The sequence below is a fragment of the Canis aureus genome, chromosome 7, assembly GCF_053574225.1.
Source record: "Canis aureus isolate CA01 chromosome 7, VMU_Caureus_v.1.0, whole genome shotgun sequence".
Classification (NCBI taxonomy): Eukaryota; Metazoa; Chordata; class Mammalia; order Carnivora; family Canidae; genus Canis; species Canis aureus.
The window spans coordinates 16,214,337-16,235,711 of NC_135617.1; the positions used below are offsets into that span (position 1 = coordinate 16,214,337).

At 33.0% G+C, this 21,375-nt stretch overlaps 1 long non-coding RNA gene across 2 annotated transcripts in view; it reads right to left on the minus strand.

Annotated features, from left to right (window-relative positions):
• Window positions 1–21,375, minus strand: part of LOC144317095 (uncharacterized) — a 288,856-nt gene that overhangs the window by 242,002 nt on the left and 25,479 nt on the right. The window lies entirely within an intron of this gene.

Consider the following 21,375-nt stretch of genomic DNA (forward strand, 5'->3'; position numbering starts at 1 on the left):
ATCATACACCACTCACAAAAATGAAATGGATATGGATTAAAGGCTCAAATGTAATACCCAAAACCATAAAACTCCCAGAAGAAATGTAGGAAAAAGAGCTCCCATTGGTCTTGGCAATGATTTTTTTGGGTAAGACACAAGAAACAGTCAAAAGAGCTAAAATGAACAGATAGGGCTACATTAAACTAAAAGCCTTCCTCTCTTGCTGTTTTCTTTGTTAATTGATGATGTTTTTGTAGTGGTATGCTTTTATCTTTATGTATCTATTATAGGTTTTTGCTTTGTAACTACCATGATGGTTTTATAATACACCTTATAGTTCTAAGTCTATTGTAAGCTAATAAGAACTTAACTTCAATTGCATAAAAAGTTCTACATATTTATTTGCCCCTCTTCTCACATTTCATGTTTTAATGTCACAAATTACATCTTTTTAAAAACGATTTATTTATTTGAAGAGAGAGAGAGACAGAGAGAAAAAGAACACATGGAAGCATGGGGGGCGGGGCAAAGGGAGAGAACCCTTCAAGCAGACTCCCTGCTGAGTGAGGAGTTCTCCGAGGGTTTTGATCCCACAACCCATAGATCATGACCTGAGTTGAAATCAAGAGTCAGATGCATAGCCAACTGAGCCACCCAGATGCCCCAAAATTTACGACTTTTTATACAGTGTGTCCATTAACCAAATATTGTAACTATACTTATTTTTAAGACTTTTATCTTTTAGCATATATGCAAGGGTTCAAAGTGATTTACACATTACAACTGTAGGGTAGGAATTGTGGAAATAAATTCCTTTGGATTTTATTTGGGGAAGACTTTATCTCTCCTTCATTCCTGAGAGGCCACTTTGCTAGGTACAGTATTTTTGATTGCCATTTTTTTGAGCATTTTGAATATATAATTCTACTCTCTCTTGGGCTGCAAGATTTCAGCTGAGAAATTTGCTAATATCTTTACTGAAGTCCCTCTGTATGTGATGCCTTTTTTCTCTTATTGCTTTCAGAATCTGATTTTGAGAATTTGATTATAATGTGTCTTGGTAAAATGTCTTAGGATTAAATCTGTTTGAGGAGTTTTGAGCTTCATGTACCTAGATGGCCATGATTTGGGAAGCTGCAGGTACTTCAGGGTGTTTACAACTAGTTCCACTCTATGCTACATTCTCTATGATCCCTCCCAACTCCATTACATATATTGTTTTAGCTCTTTCCACCAATTTCTTACTTTCCTCCTCAGATTTCTACAGATAGGACTCTTTCTATCCAACTTTCCTAATTTTGCATTATAGAAGATCTGGAACCTGGGCTAGCAAAAACTTCCCTTCAGGATAAAAGATAAAGAGGATAGATTGGGGAAAGAGATATTGAAGAAAGATAACCTTCATATTTTATTTATTTTCTTTTGTTACTCTACTTATCTTCCATCTAGCCTGGGGAATATAGCAGTAATTTAAAGGACATGTGACTAAGGATATCAAGACTGCTCATGAAGAGTATACAATACAAATTCACTTTAGATTTTCACCTATCATAGCTATATTTTTACTAATTTAGCTAATCAGCCACATCATTTTTAAGTATTTAAAAAATAAATATGCTCAATAAAATCTTGAAATCATATGCTTTCTTATTCTACATTTGCATACTTCAATTTTCCCTTTCAAATAAGGGCTAATATCGAATTTCTATAGTCCTAATCTTATGAAAAATCTATATGCCAGTTATATAAATCCATATAGCAATTATAATTATGAGAATGAAAATAATAAATATGTATAAAGGATAAATAAGTGCATAAAAGAAAAATATAGCAGTAGAAACTAATTTAAAATCAAATCCTAGAGAATATTTTGAGGAAAAAATAGAGACTGGATTAAAATTATAGTTGATAGTGAAAATTGATAGCCTTGAAATAAAGTAGAAGGAATGAATATTTATAAAGTAACTACAAATAATTAATTTTATTTAAAAGATGTCATTAGGTGGCTCTTATAGCTTTATAATAGTCTCATAAGGAGCACAGGTGAATAGATTACTGTCTCTGAAGTAAACTTTCACTCCATAGAATATTTTTGATACCACAAATTATGAATTACTATGGATTCCTTTGAAAGCTTAATAGCTTCTCTGTTTATCCATTTCCTTCTATATTAAATATTTTCAAGGAGAAATAATCAACCATAAATCAGATTTGTTCAAGAGAAGAGCTAACCTTTTCACCAGTTGACTTAATTTCTTATCAAATCTGCAACAGGGCAGAGTAAGGAAAATGTTGCCTCCTATTGGCTATGTATTGGACTATTGCTCTGGAATAGTCTTAATATTTAACTTAGAATACCTAAGTACCTAAGTGTGAAGACATAATTTAAGAAAGTCTGAACTCTTATACTGAAGACAGTTCAAATAAAGTAAGTAAAATGTCGACCTATTCCATAGTTCATTATAATAAGCAGTAGATTTCGATACAATTTTGTTAAATAAGTAAATAGAATACTGAAAATATTCACTTCAAAACAGATATGAATTAGTTATTTATACTATCATATTTTCTCAAGGCGATTATTATTCTTAATGAATTCTCATTGTCCTAATGCAAATAATAGCTTATTCACTTTAATTTTCATTATGCTGGTAAATACTGACAACTCTTCTGTTCTATCCCACCTCCCGATTTTTAAAAGAACGATATGGATAGTACAGATGTTGCTTAATAATTTATCTTTCTTTATTTGGAAATAAGAAAGAGGTGCTCTATTTACCTCAGAGGTTTCTATTAACTTAATCTGTGCTTTAAGTCAATTCTGGCTCTTAGAGCAGTGGTTCCCAATCATCTTTGAGGGCCAAGACATATTTGTGAAGAATCCCAACATGCAAATGGAAATAAAGCTGCATATACTGGCTAAAGTTGTTTGTTTAATAGGCACACACACATGCATATAGTTAAGTGTTTTATGGTGATTCAAGTGATTATTTAATTAAATGAATATATGTATACCTGTGTATACATATATGTTTCCTTGTATGTCTATGTGTATGACTTAGAGTACTACCTAGTGTATAGTAAACACAAAAAACATTAATATTTTCATTAACATTTAAAACATCTTAAGAAGTTGGAGAGAAAATGTTAATTATCAAATATATGTGTAATATCTGAACTTTGAAGATGTTTTATGAGAAAATTTCATTTTAAGAACATAATAAAAATTTAATTTTATCTATTTAAAAACTACAAATTCATGAAGAAAAAACAAACATGTGACCTATGTCACGTAAGTCAAGTATTAGTGTGATAAAGTTGTAAATATAATATATTCACTTCTGGTCATTTCCTATAAGGATCATTGATATTCTTCTTTAGAAACAGTAAAAAGTTGAATTTTTGGTAGATTTCTAGTGTAGAAATTTAGAAATATTTATTGAAATATTAATGAGTTCCTCAATACAGCTACCAATCTAAGTGGCCAGAAGTTTCAACTATTTTTGAAAGATTTTATTTATTTATTCATGAGAATACAGAGAGAGAGAGACAGAGACAGAGGCAGAGACAGAGAGAGAGGCAGAGGGAGAAGCAGGCTCCATGCAGGGAGCCCGATGTGGGACTCCATCCTGGGACTCCAGGATCATGCCCTGGGCCGAAGACAGATGCTAAACCGCTGAGCCACCCAGGGATCCCGTTTGTTTTTTTAATAATGTTTTTTGTTTGTTTGTTTGTTTGTTTTTTAATAATGCTACAAATTCCTAATGTAAGTAAACCTTATTTTGGGATAGTGGGCTGACATTTTGGAGGAACAATATTTATGTCATAAAATCCAATATCACCTTAATCTCCAATACTTTTTCAGTCAGAGTTCACTGCTTGATTGAGATTTATTTATTTATTTTTTTTTTTGCTATGGAAAAGGTTCTAGGTACAATTGGCATACTTTGAAATAATACTTTAATACATTTTACTATATGAAGACTTTAAAATGAAGAGAGATACAAAAAATAATACAGAAAGTTTCATACAATTTTTTTTAAAATTAAAAGGTAACCAAAAATACATATAGGATCCCTCTTTTACTTACTTTTTCTGTTTCTTTAAGGAATAATAACTTATAAAGCTGAAGACCCCAATATTCTTCCCTCTAATTCTATTTGTCTTCCTCCCTCTCTAAAATGAACCACTACAATGCATTTGCTCTGTAGGTAGCCCACATTTTTATACTTTTACTACATAGAAGTATATAAATCTCCCTATAGTTACTAATACACTGTAAACTTTGATATACAGACATTCTATCATTCAATTTTAAGTATTATGTCATTCCTGTTTTATTTTCATCTTATCCAACAGGTTATTTTTAACCATTAAAGAGGCTTTTATTTAATTTTTAAAAATCTGTTTATTTTCTTGATTGATTTTGAAATTACATTTCACGAAGAAAACTTGGACTAATGAATTAATTCTCTGAAATCTGTTGAAATTCCTTTTTGACCTATTAGTTAGTCATTGCTTTTTATAAATGTTTTCCATGAACTTAAAAAGAATGTATACACACTATTTGTGGGGCCAGGATTAATCCAGCTTGCTAAGTACTTTTGTGAATTATCCTTCGATAATTTGGTCATACTTGACTATTAGGCTCATTTTCATAGACCTTGATGCCTCCATTGAATTGTTTTATTAATACAGAAGATTAGTACCAACGATGTCAAATACCCACTATTCCTGTAGGTATCTTTGAAGTCCCAGTTCTGTTATCTTTGAAGTTCCCAATATACCTTACCCGAAAGTGTCACCTGAAGCAAATGTGACACAATTCCCTGGCAGAAATCAACTGACCATATTTGAAGGTTAGGTATCTAACTTGGAGTGCCTCCCATAAGGTTTACAGCCCTGACTAGACACCCATATCCTGCTCATGCATAAGGAGTGTTCTATGTATACAATCCTCTAGCTCATCTATGCTAAATGCCACTATTTTCATCAATGAGAACCCATTTCTAACACCCACAATGCTAATTAGCAAGACTTTCATCAATGGAAACTTGTTTCTAAGCACTCATAATATTTAGCGAAGGCTCTGGTGTTGATGGGAGTCAAAGATAGCGGAAGCGCTTTCAGTAGCCACTTCCAGTGTGTGAATTTTAGATTAAATGCCCTATAACCACCATGAAGTATAAATATCTGATAAAACAACTGAGCTGAGCCCCTGTGGTATATGTCATGATGAACACACCTATTTATACTGAATTGTGTATATTGAAGTAGTTTAAGATAAATCACAGATATCAAAACAATCTTATAGCTTAAAATATCTATATCCTGTTGCCTTGAGATGTGATTGATCTATTCTTTCTTGACAGGATATTCAGTCTGTTTTGATTGCAGATTTGTCCAATTCCTCTTGTAATCTTATCAGTATTTGTGTTACATATTTCAAGGTTATTTGATTAGCTGTATACAGATTCATATTTTTACAACATCTTGGTGGATGGTTCGTTTTAGTGATTTGTAATGTTTCTTAATTTAAAATGGTTTTGCCTTAAAAAACCTGCACTATTCAATATTAATTTTGCTGCAGTAGCATTGTTTGGACCTGCGTTTGCTATCTTTATATTTTTAACCTTTGTGTGTCATTTTTTTGTGTATTTCTTACATACGCATCTATCTATCATCTATCTATCTATCATCATCTATCTATCTATCTATCTATTATCTATCTATCTATCTATCTATCTATCTATCTATCTATCATCAATCAATCATCTCCAACCTTTCACTGTGCCATTTTAGTCAGGTCCTATTTCAAATTGGTGATGTATAAAAGATTATTTCCAGACTGGTATTCTGGGGTTTGTCTATACTGTTTTTCCTTGGCTTCTTCCCTCCTATCTATTCTCCCTTTTCATTTCTATTCATGAAATTGATCGTGTTTTTCTTATTCTTCCGTCTTGTGATTTTTTTTTTTTTCTGCTAACAGGGAAGTTATTTCCATTCCATTAGTGCTCCTCTTGCCTTAAATTTCTAGGATTAATAATTATATATTTTTCTAACCATTACTGAGGTTTTACAACTTTTTAATGCTATTCTTTACATACTTCAACAATTTAATATGGATCATAATTTCTCAACCTCAGTACTACTGACATTGGGGCCCAGATAATCTGTTGTTATAGGGCACTGTCCTGTGCATTGCAGGAAGATAGCAGGATCCCTAGGCTCTATCCACTACATAGCATAGTCCTTTCCTCAATTGTGACAAATAAAAGTGTCTCCAGATATTGCCAAATGTCCCCTGCAGGGCAAAATCACGCCCCAGTTGACAACCACTGATTTAGAGGATAAATAAGACTGATAAAGCTCCTACTCTGTTATAAAATAACAAGGCAAGAAAAAAAGGTAAAATTTGCAAGCTGATATATACCTAACCATCTTGTACAATTAGCCTCTTAATTAACAGCTAAGGAATTAAAAGCCAACCATATGTCTAAGTTTTTAGAATTACAGTTCTTGTAAAGTTGTTTGATCACCATTTATTTTCCTATCTTCATGAAACTTTAGTTAAGAGCCAAATAAAAGTAAAAAGAGGTTTTTACCTTTAATTGCTTTCCCTAAAAGTATCTGTGTGTCTACAGAGATTTAGACAGCCACTGGGGCCAAGCCAGGATTCCCGTAGTGAAACAATTGACTTGGCATCACATTGACAACATATAAACAACAGTTTGTCAACAGGCTTCACATTAGTGACAGAACATTTTTTGGCAAAATAGAGGCATCCTTCTGGGCACCATGGCAAAAAACAGCTACTCGCTTTCATTTACGACTCTTCTGTATGGAGTACCAAATTAATTAAAAGATTATAATTGTGACATTTGTTTAGAAAGATTTTTTTAAGGAAAAAATACAGCAGAGCAGAATTTTTGCTGAAAAGAAAATTTGCCTCTAGCAGTTTATTCATAGTTGCTATAGACCTATAAACTGTGGGTAACTGTTAAAGGTTTTGTGTTTTTGTTTTCTTTTGTTTTGATTTGATTTGATTTTTTTCCTAAGTTAAAACTAACAGTATGGAAGTTATTTGATAAGCAAATTTGGGGAATGTAAGTATTTTCCCAAAAAGATGATCATAATACTATACCTTATTCTGCTTTCAAAGTTAGTTCACAGAAAATATAAATGAGAAATAAAGCGAAAGCAAAACAATACATTTATAAAAACATAATTTCTTTGGAATAAAATATGAAGATTACTTCATAGCTTTCATAAAATAGAGTGAGCTGAGATTCATGGGAACCTGAAAACGCTCAAAGGAAAACTTAATTCTCCTAAATGTGTAAAGAATAAAAGGACTTAAACTTGAATAAATAACCACTATTTCAATATCAAAATCACTTAATAAAGGTGAAAGTAGTTTATCCTGTTGGGAATGGAAACCCAATGCATACATCTGTGGTTGGAAATTACTGAAGACAGACAGAGGATGGACTGTGCTTAGCCTCTTTATGTCTACTAAAGGTAAACATTGTTTAGAGAATATTGAAAATATTCACTGTAGGCACATACTTGTGCTCTTTTAACCCAAAGGTAAAAAGTACTGGAAATCAATAGGGTTATTTAGGAAGACCATGAACATAAATGTTGGTGAAGCTGAAGGCACTAGACCTAAAACTTACTAAAAAGTATTTTAAAAGCTATTTTAACATTTGTGCCCAGATTTTTTTATGTTATTTGACTATAATAATGTCTGAAGTAGAGTTTCTAATTCTGATAGGTTAGTCAGTTTCTTGAAGTAGCTTGTCATAAATGGCATCTCTGCCCTGGGAACATGCATTCTAAGTTCCTTAGGGTGGTATTCAATTACTCAATCCTTTTTTCAACACTTCTGTGTGTCTAGTCTAAGCCAGCACTTATGTTAAGTGTAAAAATCAGATGTACTCACTGCTCTGCAAGGACTCATGGTGTATAAGAGATGATCAGCATATTAACTGATATGTCATAAAAAAAAAAGTACCTGGAGAATGTATAACTAACCCAAACTTTCTGGTTAGCTTGATAAAGGGTGGGAGGACTTTTACTGTCAATTGTTGCATAAGAAAGGCCAGAGATAAAACAAGATGCCCTCCGTGGGTACTTGAAAAGAGGGAGTAGAAAGGTGAGGATGGAAAATGCCTTGTGTGTGGTGTCCAGCAGCTGGTACCTCATTCTGAAGTCTTTGGGATGCTTTCAAAGAGTTCTGAGAAGAGGAATGACATAAACAGTGTTGCATATTGGAAAGTTCATACTTACCATAGTACGGATGGTGCCACAGGCATCCGGGGACAGAGACAGAGACTAGTTAGCAGGCTTGCTCTGACAGAACAAGGAAGAATGGAAATATATATATATATATATATATATATATATATATATATATAAAAGAATGGAAATATATTATATAATATAAATATATATATGTTAAGAATGGAAATATATATATATTAAAGGCAAAGAAATGAGCAATACTTAGAAGAGAAAATGGGCCAAACCTTCTGATTTAATTGAATGTGAGAAGTTAAGAAACAACGTTTCCAAGATTAGTAACTATAGAATATATATAGTACCATAATTTGAGATCATATATGTAGGGGAAGAAAATAATAAGTTCTATTTTGAGCATGCAAAATTTAACAAACATTTACTTAGTATTTACTATGTACCGGGCACATTTAGGAGCTAGTGATACCACAGCAAACAAAACTGACAAAAATACCTGCAATCATGAAGCTTAAATTTATTGTGAGATGCAGAGCAACAAGATAAATATGTAAAATATTCAGAATGTTAAACAGTGATCATAATAAGAAGAAAAAGGAAAAGAAGTTATGGATTGAACTTGAACTTTTAGAAAATGTGAGCCAGGAGAAACTTCACTGAAAAAAAATGACTTGAGTAATGAGCTGGTTTGGAGTAGGAAGGAATAGTCATCAATATTTACCAAAAGAATGAAAATCACAGAAAATAAATTTTTATTTGCAGTTTAAAAATAATAAATCAGTAAGATTAATAATAACTTTATTTTTCCACTCTGGTTCTTCCATCTACATCTATTGCCCACTTGGGACAAAATATGCCCATAGCGGTCAATTCCTTCTCACAGATAGTATATTAAATGTCAGAAGTTCTCAGTCACATCTAACAATTTCTTGTGTCACAGGATTCAAATAATCAACAATAATTTTATTTTAATGTTTCATTTTTACTGTATAAAATATGCTAAGAGGGATCATTCTCTACCAGTGGTTTCTACAAAATAACCTCTACTTAAGATCTTCATGCTCTTGTGGCAGCTGTGATGTGAAGGTGTAGGTGTCTTTTTCTTCAGATTTTAACTATGCCTTAGGCTGAGAAGATTTTACTACAGTCACTCAAAAATCCTTTCCCTTAATATTGTTGTCTGTGCTATAATTCTACTTATACTTCTGGTTATAGCTCACTATGATTTTCTCTTATAGGTGTTTATGAATATTACCACGTGAAGTATGAAAAAATACTACATTCCTACTATGTGCCATAAAGACCAATGATCTAGGTTATTTGCTTTTAAAGATTTCCAGACTAAGAAACAGAGAAATTTAAAAAAATACTGTATACAATGCAATTTGACAATTAAAATTTTTTAAATTTTTTATTTTTTTTATTTATGATAGTCACACAGAGAGAGAGAGAGGTAGAGACATAGGCAGAGGGCTCCATGCACTGGGAGCCCGACGTGGGATTCGATCCTGGGTCTCCAGGATCGCGCCCTGGGCCAAAGGCAGGCGCCAAACCACTGCGCCACCCAGGGATCCCGACAATTAATATTTTAAGGTAGCACTATTCCACACGGGACTTTTAGTAATGCTGAAAATATTTTATATCCATGCTGTCCAATGTGGTAGCAACTAGTCCTATGTGGATAATGGGGACTTGAAATGTGACTGATACTAGTGAGGAATGAATTTTCAAATGTTACTTATTAATTTTTAAGAAGATTTATTTATTTATTTTAGAGAGAGAGACAGAGAGAGAGAGAGAGAGAGAGAGAGAGAAAGAGCACACATTAGCAGGGGAAGGGACAGAGAGAGAGGGGGATGGGGACAGAGAATCTCCAGCAGACATCCTGCTGAGTACAGAGACTGTGCTGGGCTTGATCCTACCACCCTGAGATCATGACCTGAGCCAAAACCAAGTCAGTTGCTTAAATTTAAATTCCTTTATTCAAATTTAAATAGCTACCTGTAGCTAGTGGCTACCATACTGAACAGCACCATTAAAAAGTAAATACACTGGAAGAATAATCAGAAATTATTACTAAAGTGAGTTATGAACAATGACTCTTATTTAGCCAGATATACGTGGGAAAGGGACTTAAAGGTCCAGGGAAGGCACAGGAAGTTATAGAAGTGTGAGGGAGCATGCCAAATTTGGGGAAAACTCTAAGATTTTCCAATATGGATCAGCTGATAGTATTTTAAATGTGGAGGCACAGTAGGGGGTTGAAAGAAATGAGAGGGATGAAGGGGTTTTTCTGTCATACAGAGCAATTTAGATTTTATTCTGTTGGCATGGGAGGCCACTGAAGAATTCAAAAGGAAGCAGAACATAATCAGATATGCATATTAGGAAGAATATCTTTTGAAATCAGACAGACCTAGTTAAAATTAAGTAAGGACCCTGAACAATTGTATTATATAATAAATAAAATGATTAAATAGATTAAAGGAATGTCCATGAAATATTCATACATCTATGGAATACTTAAAGGAACCAATCAGATAACTGACCACAAAGAAAAATTAAATCCAAATCAAAAGTAGAAAATTTAGACTAAAGTTTCTGCCCATAAATACAATCACTATAAATAGTATTTAAAAGCTTAACAAAAAAGTTTTTTAAAAAGTGTTATACAACATGCCACTTAAAAACATACAGTTGTCATACTGAAAAAAAAAAAACATATAGTTGTCATACTGAAAATACCTCATTTTGTGCCCTGAGTACTTTTTTCAACCTAGTGTGTTTAAATTCGTGTAATTCAGTTTTGTGGCCACATGTGTATGGCTTGATTCCTGTCAGCTGTCATTGTAAGAGGGTTTAGGTAAGATATTCAAGCTACCTTTTTTTAAAAAAAAAAAAAAAAAAAAAAAAAAAAAACCTAAGTATTGTTTTCTGTCCATCTCCAAGTCTGGATTTGAATAAAAATAATATTAAATAAATGTTCATCATACTCTGAAAAGAATTTTTCTTTGTTTAAATTTTTTTAATTTAGGCTTAGATTTTTAATATCTCTCCAATTCCCTTTTGTATTCCCCTGATAGCCTAAACAGATGCTTAAATCATATTTACCATAATTAACCCACTTACTTTCCTTTGTTTTTGATTCTTTCTTATTAATGATTCTTCTCTACAGCTTCTGGTTTCTACTAAATCTATTCATTGGCAGGGTGCACAGTATAATCATAGCCTTTGAAAAATGGAGCAACTGTTTCACATTACTAAACAACAAAAATAATTTGATTGATTTTCAGTAGTCAGGTTTTCAAAATACTTCAAAGTCATATTATATGCTTTTAATCAATTCAGTGAAAGGTTAATATTTTGAAATATAAGGGCTCTATATATTTCAACTATTATTTTGAATAACAGATATGCATTTCAAACAAAATGCATTTCAAAATTGTAACATTTGGTAAGTACATTATGTGCCTTTTAAAGAAATGTATATAAGATTTAGAGTACAAAAACATTTTAAAAATAATATACTAACCAAGTTCAGAAATAAACATGTGCAAATCAAGTAATCAATTATTTTAAGTATATTAGGAATTCAAAAATAGTTTTCATTCAAGTATTTAGAGTACACTATACTGGCTCTGTGATGATATTACTTTAGTATAGTATTACTTAGCATGTGAGTGAATTTGATAATTAAAGACTTAAAAGCAGTCCTTATGAAATAATTTCATGGCATTGTCTCTAGAGAAAGCATTATGTGCAGGTTTGGTTTGTTTACTACAATCATTCACTCTAAAATATATTTATTGTACGACCACAATACTTGAAAAGAGACTAGTGAATAGACTATGATATTTAGGTAAGAAGGCAACAGGTAGGAATAAAAAGGTGAACTATGCATTTTCCGTGTCCTCAAAGTGCAAAGTATTGTTACATACTAGTGATGACACAGAGGGGTGGTGGCACAAATGTAGTAAATGAAAAATCTGGTCAAAATTAATTGTTTGCTAAAGTATTTCTTACAATACCATCAGAGTCCTTAAATTTTCTTAGCAAAGATTTTGTGACTTTCACTAATTTTTTTACCATTATTTTACTATACATCATGCTTAAAAACTTAGAAGCTTATAATTTCCCACAATAAATATCTTTTATTAAAAACAATTCTAACATATGATCATTCATATAAGATATATCAGCTATTAAGTATTCAATTACTATTGCCTCCATTTGCCTGATAATCCATTTTACATATAGAATGATCCCTTTACTGAAAAAGAAACCTGAAAGGATAAAAGGAATCAAATAATACTTTTCTGAAAGGAAACTAAAGAGTGGCTTCAATTAAGTAATCTGACATTATGTGTTCAAAGTATCTTTTTAAAAGCTAAATTTTTCTGATGGACAGCCATCTACTACAATTAAGACCATCTTTCTAATCAGTAGAGAGTATGCAAGATAGAAAACATTTGTTGGGTAAGTAGTGTTTGTAAAGTATTCCAGCCTTAACGTATTTGTTGACTCATCCCTCTGTGTTCTTTAAGTAGTTTTACAATATTTAGAAAAATGAAAACCTGTTTTTAAAATACTATAAAATGCTATTTTAGAAAAAAGTATACATTTTACATGACATATAAATTGCTTTCCAAGAAGAATTTGGTAGCATGTTTGGACGATGATACACATACTCTGAAAAGGTTTGTGAGATTTTTAGGCTAAGAACTTATCAAGTGAGATTTTCCAGTTATAATACGTTTTCCATACCATAAATAGTGACTGGAATAAACACAGGTTTTTCCGAGAGGTAATTTTACATTTTGCCACATATTTGTCACAACATTCCACCTTAAAATAATATTTCTGATTTCTTACTTTAACTGACCCATTAATAGTCTTCCTCCCCAATTTCATGCTTCAGTGTGATCACTAACAAAACAGTCTACATTTCTTAGCTGGGAGGTAATAGCATTTCTGAATGACCTGAAATCCTTTGGAATTGTACTCTACCTGATTTTCAAGGGTGTTTAATCCATTTGTATGCTCCAAATTTTCCATTTGAATTTGCATCAGGTCATGTAATATCAGTTTCTTCTATGTCACCTGATGTAGCAATGACTTTATATAATGTGACACTGTGTAATGCACAGTTAAAAAAAAAAAAACCCTTTTCTTCTATAAGAGCAGGATCTATCAGATGCCGTATCTGTCCTACACCACTGATTTATTTAATGGGTATAACTACTAAATAAAAAGAAATCTAGCTGGTTTCATGTGTCCCAGTAACTTTTACCTACTAATCTTCCTAATTAGTCAAACCATTTAGTACCACAAATGAATTTTTCTTACTTAAAATTACACAGAAGCAAATACATCAAAATGATAAGAAATAAATTACTAAAATTTCATTTTTCCCCCTCCTACGTATGGAATTTGTCAGGCTGGACTGCAAGAAAGCAATATCACTATTATTGAATTTTATTTATATGCTCAGTTAAGCTGTGAATCCTGGGGAGGGAGCATGACCCATGGCTAAAATTTAGTAGGTAAATGATAGTGAATGCCATGTTTAAGACCAGACTTCTGTATTATCTTCTAGATTAGGAATCTACAAAGAATGGCTCATCAGCCAAATCTGAATCACAATCTGTTTGATAAATAAAAGGTTTTTGGAACACAGCTACAACTGTTGTTTTTCATAGAGTCTATGGATGCTTTCAAACAACAGAGGCAGAACTCAGTAGTTGCCACAAAGTCTATATACTCTGTGATTCAGTGCCCTCCAAATTTCCTCCCTGGCCCCTTACAGAAAATGTTCGTCAGTCTCTAACATAGATCATTTAGGGAATGTGGACTGTTGGTTACATGATGCTAAAACAGATACTATCATAAAAATTCTTTGCAAGGTGCCATAATTTTACAAGGTAAATAGGTTGAAATACTAAAAGAAATTAATTTTCCTGTAAGCCCCAAGAAAAAGAGTCATATCTTGTAGCAAAAGGAGTTTTCATTTCTTATTTAATATGATATCCCATCATTTCATACAAGAAAAACAAGCATTGAGAAAGAGCTGATCCACCCACTTCAAAGGACAGTTGGTAAGACAATTGGGCTAGTGGAACTTGCCCTGAGTAGTGAGACATTTGTGCTTCTAGTGCAAACAAGCAAGTCTTTAAAAAAATATTAAAGAAGAGTGAGTTTCACTCTAAGAAATGAATTAAAGATAATGTCTAGCACACCGTCTGGTGATAGTTCCTCCATTCAAACATCTGTAAGAGAATGTGGAAGTAACAAATTCTATATACTATAGCAACAACTTTACTCTCTATTCCCTCACCAAACTGGGAGGGAAATTTCCAAGCTCCTCTCTGTCCAAAGACTGTTTCCAAAGAGAGTTCTAGACATGATATTGGGCTAGGTGATAGATGGGCCAATAAGTAGAGGACAGTAAATAAGTTTGTTAAGAGCAGCCCACAACGAGGATTGCAGACATAACCCACCAATGGACATTGGTGAATAAACCCCATGGAAGGGATTTTACCAGTAGAAGTCTAGTGTAATAGGAATAGATGCCAGCATCTAGAACTGTGTATGATTTGATATAGAAATGGACTTCTCTCTCTCTCTTGGTGTCTTCTAATGATGCTTATATGCTACTATTTAATATTTCCTTTTGAGGAAGAAGTGTCCTGTATCATCAGTATTTTCTCTCCTAGGAAACACACTCAGAATCATCTATTTAAGATCTCAAACCCCTGGCTAACCAACACCCAATTACAAAAGCCACTTCCAGATGATTTTGGCCACCTAGAAGGAGGATGATTATGACTATCTGCTGTCTCTTATACAAACAAAAAACTTCAAGAGTGTTAGCCAAATCCTCATCTTCTATCCATCCTTATCCACATCAGCCTGAGGGCAGCCCCTTGTTTTCACCTTTCCTGACTCCAATCCCTTGTTGAAGGATTTAGCAACTTGTCTGTCTCTTCATGTCCACCTAGGAAATAACCTATGCTTGACTTCTGCTTCAATGTCCTCAGAATCTCCTGGAAATACAGCTTCCACTGCCTGACCACTCAACTTCATATCTATACCAATCTAATGAGGACTTTGAATTCTGTGTTTTATATTCTCAAATGCTCTTTAGCTTCCCTGAGGACTCGGCTATACCTATTTTTACCCTTTGTCTTTTTCTTTCTTTCCTCTTTTTAAAAGGTTTTATTAATTAATTTATCTGAGAGAGAGACAGACAGACAGAACAGTGAAAGGAGCAGAGAGGGAAGGAGAGAGAGAATCTCAAATAGACTTCCCCTGAATGTGGAGCCTGAGATCATGACCTAAGTCAAAACCAAGAGTCACACACTTAACTGAGCCACCCAGACGCTCCATCCTCTTTTTAAAAAATTACCAATCACCATGGTTCTGGCACGATATTCTGCTAAAAACATTAGGCATATGAAAGTGCATGGAAAATCTGTTCTTTCCCAGATGATAACCAATTTATCCTAAATGAAGCTTCAAAATAAACTGAAGGTCTTGGTATTATTTTAGAAATTGGAAATATGATTGATGCCTTCTTCCATCCTTAGGTTTTATTGCACTTAAAGTTTATATATCTATATTGCCTTATTATTTCATTCTTGTTTGTGTTGTTTTTATCCTTCTGTGATTTTGAGTGCTTCCATCACCTGCCATAGCAAATATCTTGGCAAGTACAATAACTGGTCTTGATTTAACTGTTGCCTATTTGTTCTATCTTTCCCACTCACCAGGTTTCTTTCCACTCCCTGAGTCTCTTCAGCTTCATTAGGATTTACTTATCTCCATTACAAATTTCCATTGATTCCAGAAACAATACTCAGCCAGGATATTATGATACCACTGAGGTCAGAGGAGGTGTCAGTAAATATTTGAATATCACCCTTGACTCTTACTGACCTGAAATACTCCTGGAGTTCTGTCTCCATGGCTCACTCTTTCCTTTCAGACATTAATTTGGATCTGATTACAAGATATAGAATCCATTGCCTATAATATAATTTGATTAAATGATTAATCTTTTGTTCAAATGGAAATAAGAACTGAAATACTTATATATACTTCCAGAAATTTTTACTGAATGCACATAGTTGTCTAATGCATCCTGGCAAATTTTCTTTGTGGAATTAACAGGACCTGAGGGAAAATTCAGTCATTAAACTTAAATTTGCATCTGGGACCTTTCAGGACAATAGAGAGTCTCAATCTTGATTTGAAGTTAACAAGGGACAAAGCTTATGAATTAAATTCCCTTTGTTCTACTATCTCCACTCTGTTCCTTTAATATGTACACAGAGCTAGGTATGCAAAAAAAAAAAAAAAAGTGCTATATACATTGATACAGTCCAGAAACCAATCTCTTTCTGTACTTTTATCAAATATAATTGACATACTTAAAAAGAATGTCTTCTGGGTATCCTACCAAAGGTATGCAAGGCACTACATTAAAAAAAATGAAAGAATCTATTCAGGGGTATTTTCAAGTGCACTCTGTATATGTAATATGAAGTTGAAGAAGCTCTCAGAAAATTCATTTGTTTCTGCAAGAAGCATCTGGAATTTTAAATCTTCTGACCGTAGCTTTTGGGAATAGCAGCTCTTAGGGGCTTAATGCCTTAAATGCATAAGATAATTTGACCTCTGGAATCTGAGAGCCTTGAAGACTGCACTAGTTTGTTTGCATAAACTTCCCAGAAACAAAGTGTTTTTTATTTTTCAAAAGTATTCTGTCATGAAAGAATATCCATCCCCTCCACCCCTTCTAAAGCCTATAATACTTCATATTTACACTTTTGCACACAATGACAAAAGGGCACAGAATAAAGTGTTGTTGCCAATTATGTCATGGACCAGACCACCTCAGGGTTTCAGTGATCTCCTGGAGTTAGAAACAGAGAAGAATAACAAGGGTAGCATTTAGTTTTTTCTTTCCTTGGAAGACAATGAAAGACTCTAGATTTGCTGCCAGATGGGAGGCTCTACAATGCAGTGTCTATAGAACACAACTGGTGATGCTTTTTGGACCATGTGGGTTTATGCACATAATCTGCAGCACTCAAAGGAACACTATTTTTGCAAGCATTGCATTTAATGTGGGAAATAAAGCATGAGTGGAGCACACCCAATGGTGCTTGCAAGATGTTGTGGTGGTCTTGAGTTAACCTATTCCCTTACTACCTGAGGTACTACTAAGAAATCACTTAGCATAAAGGAGACTTAGGCCATCATTGTTATTTTTACTGATTATTGAGTTGGGGTAATATTACATTCCTAGTACCATTAATGAAAATGATTATTTTTAAACAAGAATATAATTTTAATTTAAATTATTTTTAAAATTTTAATAAAATTGAAGTGAGCTTTTAAAAACAGTATTTGCAGCATTTCTACTGTTTGCCAGTAAGATATTTATAAATGAGATAATGAAATGAGATAATGCATTTGAAACTATCTTTTAAACTAAAAAGCATTTTAAAGCTTTAAGATACTTTTAGTCACCTTGAAAAATACTAGATTTCCCATCACAATATGGCTTCGCCTACTGTATACTTACTGGTACATTTAATGTATCTGATGAGCTCAACATATGACCTAATTGGTGAAGTTATTGTGCTATCATGCGGGTTCTTAAAATAGATTACAATGGAGAAAAAGTCTCCATATTGCATCAGTCATATCCCTGGCAAGAAGCTGGTGGCATTGTCCTACAGAGTAATTAAGAAAAGTTTAAGGTTGTGATAAATGAGTTTAAATGAACGTAGCAATTGGAGGCAAAGTACTCTCAAGCTAATGGTAGGGATTTGTTGCCACACCTGGTCTGAAGAGTAAGGGGATGATGCAGGTACTATACCCCAGGAAGAGAGTCACAGAGAACTTTGGAAGAAGAATCCATCCACAGTTGACCCTTGATCAACATGGGTTTGAACTGCACAGGTCAACTGATATGTGGATTTCTTTTCAATAATTTTTTTTTTTTTTTTTTTTTGCGATGTGATAATTTGAAAAAAACTCACAAATGAGCTACATAGCCTAGAAATACTGAAAAAAAAATTAAGGAAAAGTTGGATATTGTAAGAATATTGTATATAATTCATATAACATACAAAATATGTTTTAATTGATGTTTGTGTTATCCTTAAGGCTTCCAATCAACCATTGGCTATAAGTAGCTAAATTTTGGGGGAGTCAAAAATTACATGTGTATTTTTTACTGAACAGATTACTGCCCTTAATCCCCACATTATTCAAGGATCAACCATACTACCATGTTTGGGAGGGTGCTTTGGAAATAAAATCCCAACTTTCCTCAACTTTCAACCTCCAACCTTTTGCCTATATTTACTATCAATTGAACCCAATATTAGGCCAGAGAGCAGAAGATACCATTAATAAAGTTCATAAATGTTAACTTCTTGAGGCACATAGCAGGGTGGATCTTGCAGGGTAAATAAAGAATATATAAAAAATATAGAGGGAACTAAATTCAGAATTAGAAAAAATTTCCTGAAATGATTTCCATGTTAAATATGAAAGTATATGTTTAGAATAAATTTAATTGTTTTAGATGGGTTTATTCATTCACTTATTCAGCAAAACTTAAGTGAATACCTACTATGTGTGCTGTTCTATGCAAGGTACTGAATAAAATATTTTATATGATACCTCTTTTCCACAATTTTATCATTTCATCTGAAATACAGGTGAGAAAAGCCAATGATTATAACCTCATTCAATAAAGGAGAAAGTCAAGTGAATAGGAGGAAGCTTTGGGGAAAAAATACAGCTTAAGCCAGTGTTAAGGAAAGATAGGAATTAGACAAGTGGACAATGGATGAGAGGGAGAAGTGATAGTAGCTAGTAGAAAAGCAAGTAGAACATGTAAACATACACCAGCTCAAGAAGTCTAGGTTCAGGAAACTGGAACTTTTTCAGTTTTCTTGGAAGGAAGGAAAAACCTAAGGCCAACAAGACCGGCCTAGATCAGTGAGGTGCTTTATTTAATATTAGCAGTGGTATTTTATCCTAAAATGGATAGCCAAGGAAGAATTTTAAGCCAGGAAACCGCCTAAAGAGATTTGAATTCAAAAAAATTAATTATGGCAGATGTGTGGAAGATATATGGGAAGAATGTGAAAATGGACAGCAGTTAAGAGAGTACTTCAAAATTCAGAAGAAAAGTCCAAAGGCTTTGCATTAGTCTTCAGATCTCCAGAGAAACAGAACAGGATACAATCTGCAGTAGGCAAACTGAAAGATCCAGGAGAGCCAAAGGTGTAGTTCCCGTCCGAAGGCCAGTATGCTTGAAACCCAGAAAGAGCCAATGTTTCAGTTTGAATACAAAGGGAGGAAAAAAACCAATGCCAGTTTAAAGGCAGCCAGGCAGGGAGAATTCTCTTTTACTCTTGAGAGGATCAGTATTTTTGTTCTAATCAGGGTACCAGTTGTTTAAATGGAGCCCACCAAATTTGCAGAGGGACATCTGTTTAACTCAGTCTACTGATTCAATTGATTATCTCTTCCAGAAAAGCTCTCAAAGACACACCCAGAGTAATTGACCAAAGGTCTGGGCACCTCTTGGCCTAATCAAATTGACATGCAAAAGTAATTATCCAAGGCTTGAAATCAGGAACAGTGATGGAATACTGCAAAAAAGTATAAGAAATTGGAAATTCAATGGCTCTTACAGATGACCATCAAACTTGATTCCCAAGAGCCTCTCTTGCATACCTGGGTAAAATGTAATGTCACTGACCACTATAAGCAATACACCTGGGGAGGAGTAAATATAGGGGAGATAAGATTTGGAAAGGTTGAGCCAGTGCCTGTGAAACGAAGCATTTCAGAGGGAAGTTTGCACTAAAGTAAAGATAAGCTTTATATGGTCATTATAAATGTTCAGATGGATGACATTTATATAAATGATTATTACTGTAGTCAAATTATAACCACTCAATACGGGCCTCTTTCATACGATCAAATATAAGAGAAATTGGTCTGCCATTGATAAAGAAAAAGAATAGATAAAATCAATGATCTATTTATGTTGTACATTTAGATTTATTCTATCTTCAACAGATTAATATTTGTGTATTGTAGAATTTTAGTTCAATATTTTGTTAGATGTTATACTTCTACAGTTTTCTATATCTTTTCATACAGGTGTTTTGAAACATTAGTAATAAAATCATTTTAAAAAGTCAATTCAGGTAAATACCTATTCAATAAAATATTATAAAAGAAATATCTTAATTAAATTACTTTCATTCTCAACTGTTTGTCTGTGTAGGTAACACTTCTATATACCCCTATACCTTGCTACATATAAAATTAATGTATTTTAACATATCATAATTATATTTTTATTCATCATAAATAGTAATTACCTAGTTAATTTTTCTTGTGTAGACCTCTATGAAAGTATATGCTGTGTGGTTACACTCCCAAGGGGGTATGTTCAATACCACTTGAGACAAGTACATTTGCAAAATTTGCAATAGTATTTGCAAAGGCAAATAACTTGATATCAGTTGCTCATTCAACACTTAAATTTAAATCATTTTATAACCCAAAGCCTTTACCACTGCCTCTAACTCCTCCTCATACTTCAACTTCCACTCAAGTTCTTCTCATCTTAGATCTTAGGTCAAGCTACATGTGTGGCAAAATTATGAGGAGGATTCATGACTTTTAACTTTAGATTATTATTGAAATTCAAAGTGTGATTCTAATATGTAATGTAGAAATATTTTTTTTAAATGTAGGTAAAGTCAACTTCTTTATTACAGAAATATTATTTTCAGTATAAAAATAACTATCTAACCACATCACAATTGTTCCTATCATAAAAACATATTTGAATGGTTTTATGTATAATTAATACACAAGATTTTATCCTTTTACTTCCTTTGTAGCTTTTGATATTTCTGTGCTTATATAGTTCCATAACACTCATTTCTAAAGATAAGGAATCCATATTCTCCTAAATTTATTACAAAGTGAAATTCTATAAATTGAATTGCACTTTTCAGTTTTCTTATATAGGAAAATAAACAAAAAACTGTTTGAAAGAATTTACAGTTAGGAATTAATTCAGATCCA